Raw genomic sequence first — 18043 nt, forward strand, 5'->3', positions numbered from 1 at the left:
TTAAATGGCAGGTTACTGAGAAGTGCAGAGGAACAGAGGGACCTTGGAGTGTATTTCACAGATTTCTGAAGGTAGCAGGGCAGCACGATAATGTGGATAAGAAGGCACACGCGATATTTTTCTTTATTAGCCGAGGCATAGAATATGAGAGCAGGGAGGTTATGCCAGTTAGGCCACAGCTGGAGTACTGCGTGCAGTTCTGGTCACCACTTTACAGGAAAGATGTTAATGCACGAGAGAGGGTACAGAGAAGATTTACCAGGATGTTGCCAGGACTGGAGAATTTTAGCTATGAGGAAAGATTGGATAGGCTGGGGTTATTTTCTTTGGAACAGAGGAGGCTGAGGGGAAACCTTATCGAGGTATATAACATTATGAGGGGCCTAGATAGAGTGGGTAGGAAGGACCTGTTTACCTTAACAGAGGGGTCAACAACCAGGGGCGCAACGATTTAAAGTAATCGTTCGGAGGTTTAGAGGGGATTTGATAAGAAATGTTTTCACCCAGAGGGTTGTGGGGGTCTGGAACTCATTGTTTGTAAAAGTGGGAAAGGGAGAAACCCTCACCACATTTAAAGGTACTTGGATATGCAATTGACTTGGCGTAAATACAGGGCTACGGACTAAGAGCTGGAAAGTTGGATTAGGCTGGGTAGCTTTTGGCAAATGGCGGAGCAGACTCGAGGGTCCGTATGGCCTACGCCTGCTCCTATTTCTTATGTTCTTATGTTCATTGTCAACCAGTGAAGGTCGCTGTGTGCATCTCACCTGTGAGCCGAGATAGCTCAGTGGGTAGAGCATCAGATTTTAATTTTTGGGTCCTCGGTCCAAATCCTTATTTAGTTACTGCATTTAAAAATTCTCCCTTTCAGGCAACCCCACGAAAGACAAGCCTTTCATGCAGATCTCAAAGATTTGCCATATCCCGATTTTTCTTTCACATGGAGGGTATTTTCTAATGGCGGAGCTTTACGGTACATTGAGCGGTATTTTCGATATGACTAATTCTATCCTTCATGCAACCCCTGATACATGAATATTTTGAGATGATCAGTTTTGGTGTCTCAATAAAACTTATTAATCTGTGCTGAATGTTTGCCACAACAGTTGATTTAGAAATATAATACATTTTCAAACATTTTCTTTATACATTTAACATTTTTCAAGTAAGCTGATTCTGTTGGCAGGGTATTTTCTAATGTCACCGTTTTCAAGTGTAAATTGTATGTTATCTTCATTGAGAAAAGCAGCAGTCACACAGAGACTTGGAACCGAGACCCTCATAATAAATCCTGATGCTCCATTCGTGGATGTATTCAACATTACACAGGTTTACAACCTGGTATTCATTCGTTTGGACCATGCAGTCATTCCTTCACTAGTTTTTAGCTGAAGATATTAAAGTCACCATGAAAGATATTAACAACAATGTTTTTTTCTGCTATACTGTACACCCTTTCCTTCACCATATAGCAGCTTCAGAAAGTTCAGTCTGATGCCCATGAAATATATTAATATGTTGAACTTCAAAAACTGGTCAAGAAATGCCATTCTTCAAACTGTTCAATCGATAGGTATGTGAGGTAATGCATTTGGGGAGGGCTAACAAGGCAAGGCACATTAAATGGTAGGACACTGAGAAGTGTAGAGGAACAGAGGGACCTTGGAATGTATGTCCACAGATCCCTGAAGGTTCGCAGGGCAGGTAGATAAGATGGTTGGGAAGGTATACGGAATATTCGCTGTTAATAGCTGAGGCACAGAATATAAGAGCAGGGAGGTTATGCTTGAATTGTTTAAAACACTGGTTAGACCACAGCTGGAGTATTGTGTGCAGTTCTGATCATCACATTGCAGGAAAGATGTGATTGCACTGGAGAGGGCACAGAGGAGATTCATGAGGTGCGAACTGGAATGGAGAATTTTAGCTATGAGGAAAGATTGGATGGGTGCGGTTTGTTTTCTTTGGAACAGAGGAGGCTGAAGGGAGACCTTATTGAGGTGCATAAAATTATCAGGGGCCTAGATATAGTGGATAGGAAAGACCTGTTTCCCTGAGCAGAGGAGTCAATAAGGAAAGGGCATAAATATAAATGAATTCATTGGCGGTTTAGAGGGAATTTGAGAAGAAATATCTTCACCCAGTGGGTGATGGGGATCTGGAACTCACTTCCTGAAAGGGTGGCAGAGGCAGAAACCCTCACCACCATTTAAATGGTACTTGAATACACATTTGAAGTGCTGTAACCTGCAATGGTACGGACTGAGTTGGAAAGTGGGATTAGACAGGATAGCTTTTTGTCGGCTGGCATGGAGACGGTGGGCTGAATAATCTCCTACTAAATATTGCTATAGTTCTTCTACACGAGGGCATGTATATCAGGAAAGGATGGAGAGTCTGGATCGCTTTTCTCTTGAAAAAAGAAGGCTGAGGGGTGACCTAAAAGATATCTTTAAAATTATGAAATGTTTTGATAAGAGTGGATGCAGAGAAAATATTTCCACTTGTGGGGAAGAGCATAACCAGAGGCCTCCAAAATAAGATAGTCACCAAGCAATCCAATCGGGAATTCAGAAGAACCTTCTTCACCCAAAGACTGGTGAGAATGTGGAACTTGCTACCACAGGGAGTGGTTGAAGCGAATAGTATAGATGCATTTAAGGGGAAGTTGGAGAAGCGTATGAGGGAGAAGGGAATAGAGGGTTATGCTGATAGATTTGGATGAGGAAAGACGGGAGGAGGCTCGAGTGGAGCATAAACGCCGGCATGGACTGGTTTGGCTGACTGGCCTGTTTCTGTGCCCTATATCCTATGTAATCCTATGTAATATATGATTAAATGAAGCTGGGGTTTGTTATCCTCAAGTGGACATAAAAGATCCCATGGCAGTCGAGAAAATGATGAATGGTTTTGCGAGCTAAATAAAGAGAAATTGTTTCCAGTAGTCGAAGGGTGTGTAACCAGAGGGTATTTGTGAAGTGTGGGTGTGTAGAATAATGTGAATGATGTAACGTGCAATGTCAGCCTGAGGGTCACAGTGTTAGCTTTGGTACAGGAGCGTGGATAACTCAGTCGGTAGAGCATCAGACTTTTAATCTGAGGGTCTAGGGTTCAAGTCCCTATTTGGGCGTTGCTTTTAAATCAAAATTCTCAATTGTCTCTTTCAGGCAACCATATGAAAGATGAGTCTTTCACGCTGATCTCATGAACGTATCTTGAAGATTTGTCACAGCCCGATTATTCTTTACAATAGAGGGTATTTTCTAATGACACTGCTTTCAAGTGTCGTCTTCATTGAGAAAAGCAGCGACTTGGACCCTAGGAGAGTTTGATGGGACAGTGTAGAGGGCGCTTTACTCTATATGTAACCCCGTGCTGTACCTGCCCTGTGAGTGTTTGATGGGACAGTGTAAAGGGAGCTTTACTCTGTATCCAACCCGTGCTATACCTGCCCTGGGAGTGTTTGATAGGACCTTGTCGAGGGGATTTCATCGAGGTGTTCATAATGCTGAGTAGATTTGACAATGTGTATAAAGCGCAACTGTTTCCAGTAGCAGAAGTGTCGGTAACCAGCGGCACAGATTTACTGTGATTGGGAACATCACCAGAGACGACACGAGAAAGCTCCTATTCTACACAGTGAGTTTTTTTGATCTGCAATATGGTGGGATGGTGCTGGAAGCAGATTCAACAATAACATTCAAAGAGGACTTGATCTTAAATCAATAAATGACGGGGGACGGAGCAGAGGAGGGAGATTAATTTCACAGCTCGACCAAAGAACTGCCACAGAGAAGATGGGCTGAATGGCCTCCCTCTGTGCTGTCTCATTCTATGACTCTATAATCACCGATACCAGAGAATATGAGAAAGTGAATGGTGCAGAAGAGCAAAAGAATCTAGTTATATCGATGAACAAATAAATGTGATGTCACAGCTCAGCAAAGCATTTCAAATGCTAACACTGAAATGGGGTTTAATTCTAAGGCTATGGAATTCAAAGGTAATGAAGTTGGTAAATTTCGGGATGTGCTTTTCCACAGGGATCGGTGCTGGGAGCTCTGGTATTCATAGTTTACATAAACAATGTGGACTCGTGAATCAGAAGTACAATTTCAATATTTATGACTCCACCACAATTTAATTTATAGTTAATACAGAGGTGGACTGCGAAAAAATACGTGCAGATGGTAATAAACTCGTACGATTCGCAACTAAACTTCAATTGAGAGAAGTGTGAGGTAGGGCTTTTATAACAGGAAGATTAAAGCGCTCTCATACTCCTTGGAAAATAAGTGCAGAAATAATGTTGAGGGACAGAGTGATGTGGAGGCACAGATACATCAATCACTAACAGGCCCAGAAGAGGCGAGGGCCCAGGGGCAGCACGGGCCAGCCCACACTGCGATATATGTGCGCTCGGTCCATGCAGCAGAGCAGGTCTCCAGTCATCTTGATTAATCCTTGCCACTGGACCAAGGCCTCGCTCTGTCAAACCCGTGTGGTGGCTGGTGTGCAACGGCCACCACACGTCAAAAAAATCCATGCACAGGCATCTTCCACCCCGTCAATTGGCATTCAGGACTGGAATATTGCGTCCGTCATCGAAACACCTGTGAACTCGTGGAAGCAAGTCATCCTCATTCGAGGGACCGCCTATGATGATGAGGATGATAAGGCCATTAAAAGGAAAGAAAGCACTCCGTTCATTCCAAGAGGATTGAAGTGTAAAGCAGAGAAGTTTTGTTAAACTTGTATCGAAACTTGGTTAGACCACACTTGGTGCACTGCGAACATCTGTGGTCTCCTCTTATAAAAAGGGTAGAGAGGCACTGGAGACGGTGCACAAAGAATTTACTGGAATGATACCAGAACTGAGAGGTTACAGCTATCGGCAAAGATTGAACAGCCTGCAATACTTCCTTTTAGAAAAGTATAGACTGAGGGGTGACCTGACAGAGGTCTTTAAGATGATGAACTTATCTGATAAGGAGGACGTAGAGAAGATGTTTCTGCTTCACCTGGCCTCACCTGGAATATTGTGTTCAGTTTTGGTCTCCTAATCTGAGGAAGGACGTTCTTGCTATCGAGGGAGTGCAGCGAAGGTTCACTCGACTGATTCCAGGGATGGCTGGACTGACATATGAGGAGAGACTGGATAACTGGGCCGTTATACACTGGCGTTTTGAAGGATGAGAGGGCATCTCATAGAAATGTATAAGATTCTGACGGGACGGGACAAGGTAGATGCGGGAAGAATGTTCCCGATGTTGGGGAAGTCCAGAACCAGGGGACACAGTCTTAGGATAAGGGGTAGGGCATTTAGGACTGAGATGAGGAGAAATTCCTTCACGCAGTGAGTTGTTAACCTGTGGAATTCCCTGCCGCAGTGAGTTGTTGATGCCAGTTCATTGGATATATTCAAGAGGGAGTTAGATATGGCCCTTACGGCAAAAGTGATCAAGGTGTATGGAGAGAAAGCAGGAAACGGGTACTGAGGTGAATGAACAGCCATGATCTTATTGAATGGTGGTGCAGGCTCGAAGGGCCGAATGGCCTACTCCTGCACCTATTTTCTATGTTTCCATGTTTCTATGCTTGCAGGAGGGACTGATTGAGTGGCCACAGATTTAAGATAGTCATCAATAAATCCAACAGGGAATACAGGATTGAGTGTTTATCATTGAGTGGTTAGAATGCGGATCTCGCTCGCCCACATAGTAATTGAGGCGAATGGAAGAGATGCATTTCAAGGGACACGAGACAAGCACATGAAGGATAAATGAATAAGAGGATATTTTGACTGGATTAGATGAAGGAGAGTGGGACGAGTCTCCTGTGCAGCATGATCACGGACATGGAGACTGTGGGCCGTGTGACCTGTCTCCGTGCTGTAACTACTTTGCAAATTGTGTTGAACTTGTGCTGGACTCCGGTCAGCTCACACTGAGAGAACTATGCTCAGTTATGGTCTCCGCACTATACAAAGCACAGGGAAGCACTGGAGACAGGGCAAGATCAATCACAACAACACTTTGCATTTATATAGCGCCTTTATCATAGCAACACGTCCCAAGGTGCTTCACAGGAGCGCAATCAAACACAATATGACACCGCGCCACACAAGGTGATAATTGGAAAGATGACCAAAAGCTTCGCCAAATAGGTAAGTTTTATTCAACATCTGGCAGGAGGAGAGAGTTTGAGACAAACTGAGAGGTTTCCGGAGGGGATTCCAGGGACGAGGCAGCTTAGAGCCAGGCCACCAATGGCGGAGTGGTTAAATTCGGCGATGTGCAAGATGCCAGATTTGCAGGAGCTCAGGAATCTTGGGAGATCTTAGAGCTGGAGGAGATTCCAGAGATAGGGAAGGGCGAGACCATAGAGGGATTTGAAAACAAGGATGAGAAGTTTAAAGTCGAGGCGTTGCCAGACCGGGAGCCAATGTAGGTCAGCGAGCACAGACGTGATGGGTTACCGGGATTTGTTGAAAGTTAGGACACGGGGCAGCAAAGCTTTGGATGAGCTCAAGTTTATGGAGGGTGGGAGATGGGAAGCCAGACAGTACAGAGTTGGAGTCGTCAAGTCTTGAGCCAGCAAGAGTCTGGATGAAGGTTTTGAACAGCAGATGAGCTAAGCCTGGGTGGAGACAGGCGATGTTATGGAGGTGGAAATAGGCCGTCCTGGTGATGGAGTGGATATGTAGTCAGAAAATTCATCTCGCGGTCAGTTAGGAAACTGATAGAGTATTTAAACAGGCTCATTTAGACAGGCTTTGAAAATTCACAGACCCCCAAGTCAAAGCCACTACATGCCGTTTGGCATGTTGCATTAACTCATCAATCAACTTGACATTTTAGGACCTTGGGTAGTGAGCCAATTAAAAGGTTAAAAGTCTATTAATTTAGCCAATAAGATCAAAGAAGGTGAGTTCTCTTTTGTAAATTGAACCCGGTATAAATACAGCCATTTTGACCATGTGGTCCCAATAAGACAAAGGAACTGGCAATCAGCCAGCAGCTTGTTGCTCTCTGCCAAAATAAAGAAGTTAAAACTACCATCGGAGTTTGTATTTCATTGGAAATTAAGAGATCGAACCATTTTGGTGTCACGAACACGATCGCTGAGGAAAGAAACTGAATTTTGGACATCGGATCTACATATTGAGGTAAGGACACCTCTTTTTAAAAAGTCCTCGGTCAAAAGTCTAAATTCGCCTCTCCTTCTATGCGATTCCGAAAGCCTCCGGTTTGCGAACCCTCCGGTTGGTAGTCGGCTCGAGGTCCCATAGACGTCTAAACTTCGGCGGTGTGTTAGTTAATTAATCACCGACCTATTGATCGGCTGGAAAGCCTACGACTCGAGACCCCAGTAAAGAAATTATGGCAGCAGGAGATAAGAGCAAAGAATTGCCTACAACTGTTAAAGGTGGGCAGGCACCACCTGAAGTTTCGCGAGATTTAATTCTCGAACAGTTGAAAGAATACATAGAGCAACAATTCAACTTATCTAAAACCTGTATTAAGTTCGAACAAAAGTACGGAACCTCCAAAGGACAATGGTCCTTGGACGGGATTAAAAGGGTCTGGGGAAAAACGACCCATATGAAAAATAAAGAGCGAACTAGATGGTCCCTAGCGGTTATGGGCCAGATTCAAAACCGGAATGAAATTATAATGCGTTCCCAACATGATCGAGAACTGACCAGTACAAAGGATCAATTGCAAGCTGTTTGTGCACAGCTGCGACAGAAAAAGCTTGAACTTGAAAAGCTGGAAGCGGAAGTTGAAGATCTTAAAGGTGAAATTAAAGAATGGAAAAAATCATTAGGTCAAGAGACAGTAATAGGAAAAGGAAAATGTATTGATCAATTCCCAGGGTACCCATGTTTGGATAAATTAAAAGCGCAAACCCGAAGACACGACCGAGGAATAAATACGGATTCTGAATCCTCCGACAATACAGTGTCGGAGGATGATGAATTAGGGATGCGCTTTGCCCCGTTTAAAAAAAGACGAGTTGTAGTCAAATCAGAAGAGACTGCGGATGAGGGCAGAACCAAAAAAACAAAGAGAAGGGTGTACGAAGAATACTTAGTTCATGCTCCGGCAGACCCAGAGAAAATTGATAAATGGTCCAAGGAATTGCCCAATCCAAAGAAAGGGGGAGTAAAAACGTGGGACCAATTGGACCGCTTAAGAAATATATATCAACTTCATCCCTGGGACGGAGTGCAAATTTTGACCATAATGGTGCCAAAAACACAGGGAAGAAAATTGCACGACAAGGTAGATGAAGCTTTGGGGCAGAATGAGCAAGAATTAGATGCAGGATGGGAGGCGATTAAACACTGGCTGCAAGCCTTCAGTCCAGCTAAGACAGACTGGGGAAAAATTGCAGCCTGCCAACAGAAAGGAACAGAGGAGGTCCTGGAGTATGACGAGTGGTTTAGATGCACGTGGCTAGAACATTCGGGTATGAATAATATGGATGAGGAAATGGATGAACAAGCGTTTGGACCCCTGAAAGCAGCTTTCGTGGCAGGTCTAAAGCCAGAACTGTCCAAAATGCTTAAGGTAGTGTTACCGGACTGGGAAGGTAGAGGAACTACCTTTGCAGCATTGGTGGATCGATGTAACCAACTAGATCGGGATATGGGAGCTAAAGTCCGAGCTGTACAGGCTATGGGATGGAAATCCCAGGATTCCGATAAACAGTTATTAGGAAAATTACCCGGAAAATGTCATTATTGTGGGAAAGAAGGTCACTGGGCCAAGACGTGCAGGGCAAAACAGAAAGGTCGTGGCTGGGGAAGAGGACACAGCCAGGGATACAATTCAGCCAACAAGCCAGGCTTGTCACAAGATAACGACCTCATAGAAACATTTAAGCGACTGACAATACAACAACAGAAGGAGTTACTTGGGATAGCAAAAAACGATTCGAGCCCACCCTGGCCCCCCTCCTCGCACTAATACAACAAAGGGGAGATGGGCTATATATAACTGTGAGGGTGGGCGATAAGGATGTGGACTGTCTTTTAGACACAGGGGTGGAATTAACATGCTTACCCGTACAATACGGAGACTTTTTGCCGTTGGATGGTATGGAGTTGGGGGCCATAAAATGGAAATTAAAAGGACAACATCGGTACTTATAGGGCTGGGTCCACATGAACTAATCACGCCGGTCTGGATAGGCCCAGTAGATCAACCCCTTTTGGGAATGGACGTTCTAATCCAAGTAGATTCATCGTTGCATTTTGAGGATGGTCGGGTGACATGGTCAATTAGAACTTTGAAGAAAGAAGAATTGAAGGAACACCCGATATGGGCTAAAGATAAGAACGATTGTGGCCTACTCCAGATGGAGCCTGCGTCATTTACAGGGACCAAGTCTCCATGCACTAAACAGTATCCCATCAGTCCAACTGCCATCGCGGGAATCTTACCGGTTATTCAGCAATTGGAGAAACAAGGGGTGCTTATTAAAACGCATAGCTCCTCCAATAGCCCTATGTGGCCGGTACAGAAATCTAATAAGACTTGGTGTTTGACTGTCGATTATAGGAAAGCTAACCAGTGTATTGATCAAAAAGCTCCTTTGGTCGCAGATCCTTCCACCATTTTTAATGCCCTCAAATCGGAACATAAATATTTCTCGGTTATAGATATGGCCAACGGATTTTGGTCGGTGCCTCTGGCACCGGAGGTTCGACAGTGGTTTGCTTTCACTGTCCAAGGACAACAGTATACTTGGACCCGGTTACCGCAGGGTTTCCACAACAGCCCTACGGTATTCCACATGGCTTTACAAAGCCATTTGCGAGAATTACCTCCCCTGTCATCCACAGTCATCCAATATGTCGACGATATCCTGCTAGCTTCAAACACGGAAGAACAGCATGAACAAGATTTACGAGCTTTGCTGGATCACCTTCGGCTGAAAGGACATAAAGCCAGCATCGATCGGCAAAGCACAAATATCCCAAGAAGAGGTTGTATACCTGGGACAAAAGATTTCACAAGGAAAGAGAGAACTTACCCAGGATAGAACTGCAGCCATTCGGGCTGCGAAAAAACCCACCACTATTCAGGAACTAAGGTCTTTTTTGGGATTGTGTAACTTTAACAGAAATTAGATTGACTCCTTCACACAGCTTGCTCAGTCATTGAATGATATTTTAAAGGGGAAACGTGCCTCTAAAGAAGCCATCACCCTCACTAAGGAACAGCAAGAGGCCTTCCTGAGTTTGAAAAAGGCTTTGTGTTCGGCACTGGCTCTGGGAATCCCCGACAGTGGTAAGCCATTTACCCTGTTTGTTCATGAGAAAGAAGGATATATGACAGCTATACTGACACAAGAACATGGGGATCGGCAAAGACATATTGGCTATTATTCGGCAAAACTGGATGCGGTAGCCCTCGGATGGGGAAGTTGCCTAAGGGCTATGGAAGCTACATGTCGAGCGGTAATGACCATTGCGGGTCTAGTCCTCAACCAAAAGCTGATTGTCAAGTGTCCCCACACCGTACACGCTTTGCTGTCTATGAATAAAATGTCTCAGGTGACAGCAGCAAGATGGACCCGCTGGACAGCAGTTTTGGAAGCTCCTAATCTCCATATTGTCCGGGCCAGCCCGGTTAATCCTGCAACTATGCGCCCGATGTCAGAATCGAGGAGCAAGAGGGGGGAGAATGTGAAGAGCATGACTGCGTGGAGATTTTAAAAGAAACAGAAGAAGCAGCCTGAGCAGCAGAGGAGCCTCTGCACAACCCAGACCTCATCCTGTTTACAGATGGTTCCTCCTTTGTTGACAATGGTACCAGAAAAGCAGGATGGGCAGTTACAACCTTATATGAGGTAGTGGAAAAAGGATGTTTACCCTCAGGAACGTCAGCACAACAGACCAAGTTACGGGCCCTGTCAGAAGCATGTCGAATAGCAGAAGGACAGACAGCTAATGTCTACACAGATTCGCGTTATGCTTTTGGAGTCGCTCACGACTTTGGTATGTTATGGCGAAAAAGAGGATTCCTCACTGCTGCTGGTACACCTATCTGAAATGGAAAAGAAGTCCGAGACTTACTGGAGGCCATACAATTACCTCAGGAAGTGTCCATCCTGAAGTGTAAGGCCCATACCAAGGAAAATACCACAGAAGCACAGGGAAATGCCCTAGCCGACCAGGCAGCTAAAGATGCCGCCTCACAGGGCGTTCCTCCAGAAGAACCAACACAGATGTGCAGATTGAAAGCACTCAGGACTCTGACACGAGACCTTCAAACAATGCAAGGCGAGTGCTCCCAAGAGGAAAAATGGACATGGATTGAGGCAGGAATTAAGCTATGCGAAGATGGTGTCTGGAGACAAAGAGTTACCGACAAGCCAGTCGCGCCACAAGCGCTTATGCCTTTTTTAGCCCAACAGATCCACTCGTGGGGACACTTGGCCTCACAACAGATGACGGCATGGTTCCAGAAAAGCAGGTGGGGTCGGGGATTTAAAAAACATGCCCAGCTGGTAACAGACCGCTGTGTGGTCTGTCAGAAAAATAATTCTGGACCCATCACGGTAATGCCCCAACTGAGGCCCCCTGCCCCTGTCGGACCATTCCAGCATCTGCAGGTTGATTATATATCTCTTCCTTCATGCCAAGGATGCACTAACATTCTTGTCATGGTCGACAGATTCTCCAGATGGGTAGAAGCTATCCCAACTAAAAGAGCCACAGCCAATCACACTGCAAAGGTCTTGTGTAAGGATTACATTCCCCGATGGGGAGTCCCGAGTAGCATTGACTCAGATCAGGGAACACACTTCACAGGTGCTGTATGCCAAGAAGTCTGTAGGTTACTGAACATTACGTGGGATTTACACTGTCCTTATCATCCACAATCATCAGGCCAAGTAGAATGAATGAATCGAACTCTGAAACAACAGCTTGCCAAATATCACCAAGAAGGAACACCATGGCCCCAGGCACTACCAATAGTGCTATGTAGCATTAGCGCAACCCCGAACAGAACTACAGGTCTAAGCCCATTTGAAATTATAACAGGAAGACCCATGTCGCTGCCAGGAACTATCGATTTACGGAAAGCTGATGTTCACTTAATGAGTGACACTTTGTTATCATACTGTCAGAACTTAACCAATGCTATTAGTTCTGTTTCCCGACAGGTATTGGCAGCTTGGGGTAATCCACCTGAAGAGGACACGACATCATCCCGGGAGTCTGGGTGTATGTGAAAAAGTTGCATAAAGAACCTATGGGTGCCAAGTGAGAGGGACCTTATCAAGTGTTATTGACCACCCAGGCAGCTGTTAAAGTCCAAGGAAAGAAAGCCTGGATCCACGTTTCACACGTTAAACGAGCACCCATAACTGAAGCTGAAATCTAATAAGGAGAATTACTTTTTGCGAAAATGTATAAATTTACTGTATTATTGATTGTAGGTATTCTAGGCATAGGCCTACTTCTTACTAGCCGACCTTCTGCACCAAAGGGAAATAGTAGGGTAGCAAGGGAATTACATATAAATACCTTTTTATATATGTCATACATTTATGCCAAACAAGGTAACATTTCTAGTTGTTGGATGTGTACACATATTCCTATTCACTCAAAGGGATTCCCTTGAGGCCAGTTCCCTTGAATATCTCGGAAATGGCTGAGTGGATAATAAAACAGGCAATGCGTTTCAGGATACGGAAAACTGGGCACGTAAATGGAAGTCAGCAGGTTACAATCTGACTACCTTTGAAGGGGGATACCAACCGTGCTACAATAATTCCAAACGGCCCCCATTTTTTGTTATCACTAATACAACGGGAATAGGAAGACCGGGGGAATCGGTCTGTCTGATTAGAAACATCAAAGGAGACCAAAATATGGGGTATAGTAACTGCTCCCGGAATTATAATATAATCAAGCCACGGAACCATCCAAACTGGGCCGATGTGGGAATTTATAACGTAACGGGGATTCTGAATAAAACAGATGGAAAAGCCTGGACAGGGCCCGGAGTGTTGCTGACAAAGAAACAGCTGACCTTCATTGCATATAATAGCACCCATTTGGTGTGTGGCCACAAGGCCTACCCTTGGCTGCCCCAGAATTGGACTGGATCCTGCTATTTAGCCTACATTGTGCCTTATATGTATCATTTAAAGTCACTGTCGGAACATTTACACCGTCCTAAGAGAGTTATCACAGAAACAGAGAGGTTCTTTGCCATTCTGATCCCTGGGTATGGGACCGCCAAACTGGCAAGGGAATCCATTAACATGGCATCCGTTGTGGAACGAGTAGCCAATGATACCTCAGCGGCCCTAGTTAAAATCAATGCAGAAATGGTAGCAATCCGCACAATAGCCCTGCAGAATAGACTGGCCCTTGATTACATCCTGGCTGAAAAGGGAGGTACTTGCGCCCTACTCGGAACTGAGTGTTGCACATATATCCCAGATAGCTCCGAAGAAATTACCCACTTATATCCAAAAGGAGGTAGAAAAACTTAAGCAACCCCCATCATTCACTTTGTGGCGTGGAGCCACTGAATGGCTATTTGTTGTAATTGTTTTACTTTTATATTGTTTGTTTATGTTGATTAAATGTTGTTGCAACCAGGCGGCTGTAGCTGCTGTCCCACAGGTGAGACACCTTGCAGGTCCCAGCAGACCGTCTGTACGTGGCACAGGGGTATGTTATGCTTAAGGAAAGGTTGTTTACTGGTTGAACTAAGATATTGATTTGGATTAAATTGGAATAAGGTTAACTAACCTACTAAAACCAGACTTCCATTGTGGCCACGATGGAACGCGGGTTGGTGTAAATTTGTGTGGAAGCTACTAGTCCGGGCATGTGACGAAACACATCAACAAATTTTAGAAGGAAACATTAAGAGATCTAACAGAAACCAAGGTTGTAAACAGTCTGGAAGGAGTAGGAATTAACGGGTCCTTTTCAGAATGGCAGGCAGTGACTAGTGGGGTATCGCAAGGTTCAGTGCTGGGACCCCAGCTAAATACAATATACATTAATGATTTAAACGAAGGAATTGAATGTAATATCTCCAAGTTTGCAGATGACACTAAGCTGTGTGAGCTGTGAGGAGGATGTTCAGAGGCTGCAGGGTGACTTGGACAGTTTAGGTGAGTGGGCAAATTCATGGCAAATGCAGTATAACGTAGATAAATATGAGGTTATCCACTTTGGTGGCAAAAGCAGAAAGGCAGAATATTATCTGAATGGTGACAGATTAGGAAAAGAGCAACGAGACCTGGGTGTCATGGTACATCAGTCATTGAAAATTGGCATGCAGGTACAGCAGGCGGTGAAGAAGGCAAATGGCATGTTGTCTTTCATAGCGAGAGGAATTGAGTATAGGAGTAGGGAGGTCTTACTGCAGTTGTACGGGGCCTTGGTGAGGCCACACCTTGAATATTGTGTACAGTTTTGGTCTCCTAATCTGAGGAAGGACATTCTTGCTATTGAGGGAGTGCAGCGAAGGTTCACTAGACTGATTCCCGGGATGGCAGGACTACATATGAAGAAAGACTGGATCGACTAGGCTTATATTCACTGGAATTTAGAAGAATGAGAGGGGATCTCATATAAACATATCAAATTCTGACGGGATTAGACAGGTTGGATGCAGGAAGAATGTTCCAGGTTTTGGGGAAGTCCAGAACCAGGGACCACAGTCTAAGGATAAGGGGTAAGCCATTTAGGACCGAGATGATGAGAAACTTCTTCACTCAGAGAATTGTGAACCTGTGCAATTCTCTACCGCAGAGAGTTGTTGAGTCTAGTGCATTAGGTATATTCAAAATGGAGTTAGATATGGCCCTTACGGCGAAAGGGATCAAGGGGTATGGAGAGAAAGCAGGAATGGGGTAGTGAGGTGAATGATCAGCCATGATCATATTGAATGGTGGTGCAGTGTCGAAGGCCAAATGGCCTACTCATGCACCTATTTTCTATGTTTCTATGTTTCTATGCAATACTGTAACTGTGCTGTCCTGCTCTTTACATGTCAGTAAATAGTTAACATATTTCTGATGGTGCAGCTCAATATGAAACAGAGCTCCATCAATGCATTTCACTTGATACTTGCTTTACTAAACACCTTATACCAACAGTAAAAATATTCCCCGTAGCCATCGATTATGTAAGAACATAAGAACATCCGTAAAACAAGTTCTATGGAGTGGAGAGATCAGTCACATCAAACTATTATTTCAAAATAGAACCACTTGTTCCACCCCGGTTAGTGACCCACACTCAGTATATCCTACAGTGACACATACTCCTGGTAATACATGATCACTGGAGTACGGTGTTCCACACCAGTTAGTGACCCACACTCAGTACTCTCCCGCTATTGCATTCTATCAGAGAAATACCAGCACTGAGGTTTGATTCAACGATGTTCCACTAAATGCAACAACTTGATAACTCAGCGAGCTTATGAGTTACAAACAGAGGTTCATTTTCAATTGAGGCAATTGAATAAAACGGCAGTGGGAATTCTGGAAATTTGAATGACCCCACTGATAGGATGTCTGTATAACAGCAGTCAGCAGATCGGTCACAGAGTAAAATCGGAGACCAGCGCACACACACATTTACACAACTTCAATGGCAAAAAATCACTTACCAGGAACGCCAATGTCAGCAAGGATCACATGGTAAATTTTTCTTACATTGTAAAATATTTGATCCATTTTCTGTGTGAAGCGGTCTGCCACTTCGTGCTGTAGGCAATCTCCCTGAATGAAAATCTGAGGCGATACATTCCCAGGGCCTTTAATTTATACCTTGCAGGATGACCACGGGGATAGTGAGGTTGCAACATCGTTCAAAATAGTTTTATTTTAAAATTTGCACAAACAGGTTACGTCAGCCAAGGTATGTCCCTGTTATGATGGGTCATAGTTGCCGCTGAGATTGAATTGTAAAACACCAAAAACTGGACAATTCCAATGGCATTAATTAACTCAGGAAAGTTTGAAGCTGTATTCTACAGCAACGGTGGAGTTCCTTCAAACACCATCTCCTGTTCACATATTTTTTCGGTAAAATCCTTCAAGCTGCTCTCTCCATTTAGTAATGAAATACCAAATGATAGAATGCCCTCTCAGGACTGCTCTGCTACACTCTGAGATGGGGCAGCCCTGCTCATCTCTGTCCATTGAGTTACCAATTACATTGTGGAATTTGTTTCCATGGATCCTCAAACAAATACAGTTCATCAAACTAACACACCTCAAATGAATACAGTATCTGAAAAGTTTTGAGCACCTCAAGCTAATAGACTTCCTCAAACGAATACAGCCCCTCACACGAATACACTTTGGACGGTAGGTGGCCTTGACTGCGAATAATAATCCTCGCATATTGTGGCTGTCGGCCAGTTGTTGTATCTCCTGCGCTTTCTCCATCCACCACCTGTTCTTTAGGTCCCGGGTTTTTTGTTAGACCTCAGCCTTGAGCTGCCTGTAATGTTGCTTTGCTGCTCCCGAGTTGGGTTGTTGCTTGAGGCTCAGAAATTCTTTGTGTTTGCTATCTATTAGTTCTTGGATCTCCTGATCATTCTCATCAAACCAGTCCTGGTGTTTTCTGATTGAGTGACCAAGTGTCTCTTCACAGGCACTGGTTATAGAGGCCTGGAGGGCAGACCAAGTGCTGTGGGCTTTCAGCATCTCAGGGTCATCAAGGCACGCCAGGTTAGCTGTGAGGCACTGACTGTAATGGGCTCTCTAGCTGGGTCTTTAAGTGCCCCGGCATTTACTTTTTTCCGGCACTGCTTCTGCTGTCCCTTCCGTTTTGGGGTTATGTTAATGTCGATGATGGATCGGATTAGGTGGTGATCCGTCCAGCAGTCATCAGCTCCTGTAATAGCGTGGGTGATGCGCACATCCTTGCCATCCCTGGCTCGGACGATGATATAGTCGAGCAGGTGCCAGTGTTCGGAGCGAGTGTGTTGCCACGATGCCTTGTATTTGTCCCTCTGCCTGAACAAGGTGTTGGTGATGACAAGTTCATGTTCTAGACATTTTGTCAGGAGTAGGGTATCACTGGAGTTGGCTTTCACTACCCACTCTCTGCAAATCACGCCTCCCCAGAGGTCTGTATCCTTGCCGACCCTAGCGTTGAAGTCACCTAGGAGGATCAGTTTGTCACCCGCGGGGACACGGGACAGGGACGTTTCGAGGTTTGTGTGAAAACCCTCTTTGGTCTCATCCATTGCATCGAGTGTTGGGCGTACGCACTGATGACTGTGGTGCATTGGTTCCGGGATAGGTTGAGTCGAAGAGTTATGTGGCGTTCATTAACCCCGCAGGGGGAGTCTTTGAGGTGGTCGACCAGCTCATTTGTGATGGTGAAGCCGACTCCGTGAAGGCGGCGTTCTTCCTCTGGTTTTCCTTTCCAGGCAAAGATGTAACCACCACCTTGTTCCTTGAGCTGGCCTTCCCCTGCCCACCTGGTCTTGCTTAGGGCAACCATGTCGATGTCAAAACGTCTAAGTTTCCGGGCAACTATGGCGGTGCGGCGTTCCGGCCTGTCGCTGTTGGAGGTGTCCATGAGGGTCCTGACGTTCCAGGTCCAAAACTTCATGTTATCGAAGTGGAAGATGCCTGCGCTTGAGTTCTTTTAACGTGGGGTGGCCACTTCACACCAGCAACCACACGGGCTTAGTTGAGCAAGGTCTTGGTCCAGTGGCAAGGGGGTCCAAGATGACTGGAGACCGGGCACTGCTGTATTGCCTTCGGCGAGATGTTGGCCACAAGCTTGGCGCCGAGTAGCGCCCTTGATGGTCGGTGGCCTGAGGCTTGGTTGGGGGCAGGCATTAGGAAGGTCAGTTGTCCACTGGAGTTCTGCGGGATGTTTTAAAAGTTTCTTCCAAAGTTTTTAAAAAAAGTTTCCCAAAGTTATTTGAGAGTTACTCTGGAGGTTTTAAAAAAACATTTCTCCAGTTTGTTTAAACGTTTAAAAGCTTTCCCAAATTGTTTAAAATGTTTCTCAAGTTGATTA

The 18043-nt window shown here is 44.9% G+C and overlaps 1 non-coding gene across 1 annotated transcript; it reads left to right on the top strand.

Annotated features, from left to right (window-relative positions):
* The first annotated feature begins 3057 nt into the window (after positions 1-3057).
* trnak-uuu (transfer RNA lysine (anticodon UUU)) lies at positions 3058-3130 on the top strand. The gene has a single exon. It is a non-coding gene; the product is annotated as a tRNA-Lys (tRNA).
* The last annotated feature ends 14913 nt before the right edge of the window (positions 3131-18043 follow it).

This window comes from Pristiophorus japonicus, chromosome 9 (assembly GCF_044704955.1).
Source record: "Pristiophorus japonicus isolate sPriJap1 chromosome 9, sPriJap1.hap1, whole genome shotgun sequence".
Taxonomy (NCBI): Eukaryota; Metazoa; Chordata; class Chondrichthyes; family Pristiophoridae; genus Pristiophorus; species Pristiophorus japonicus.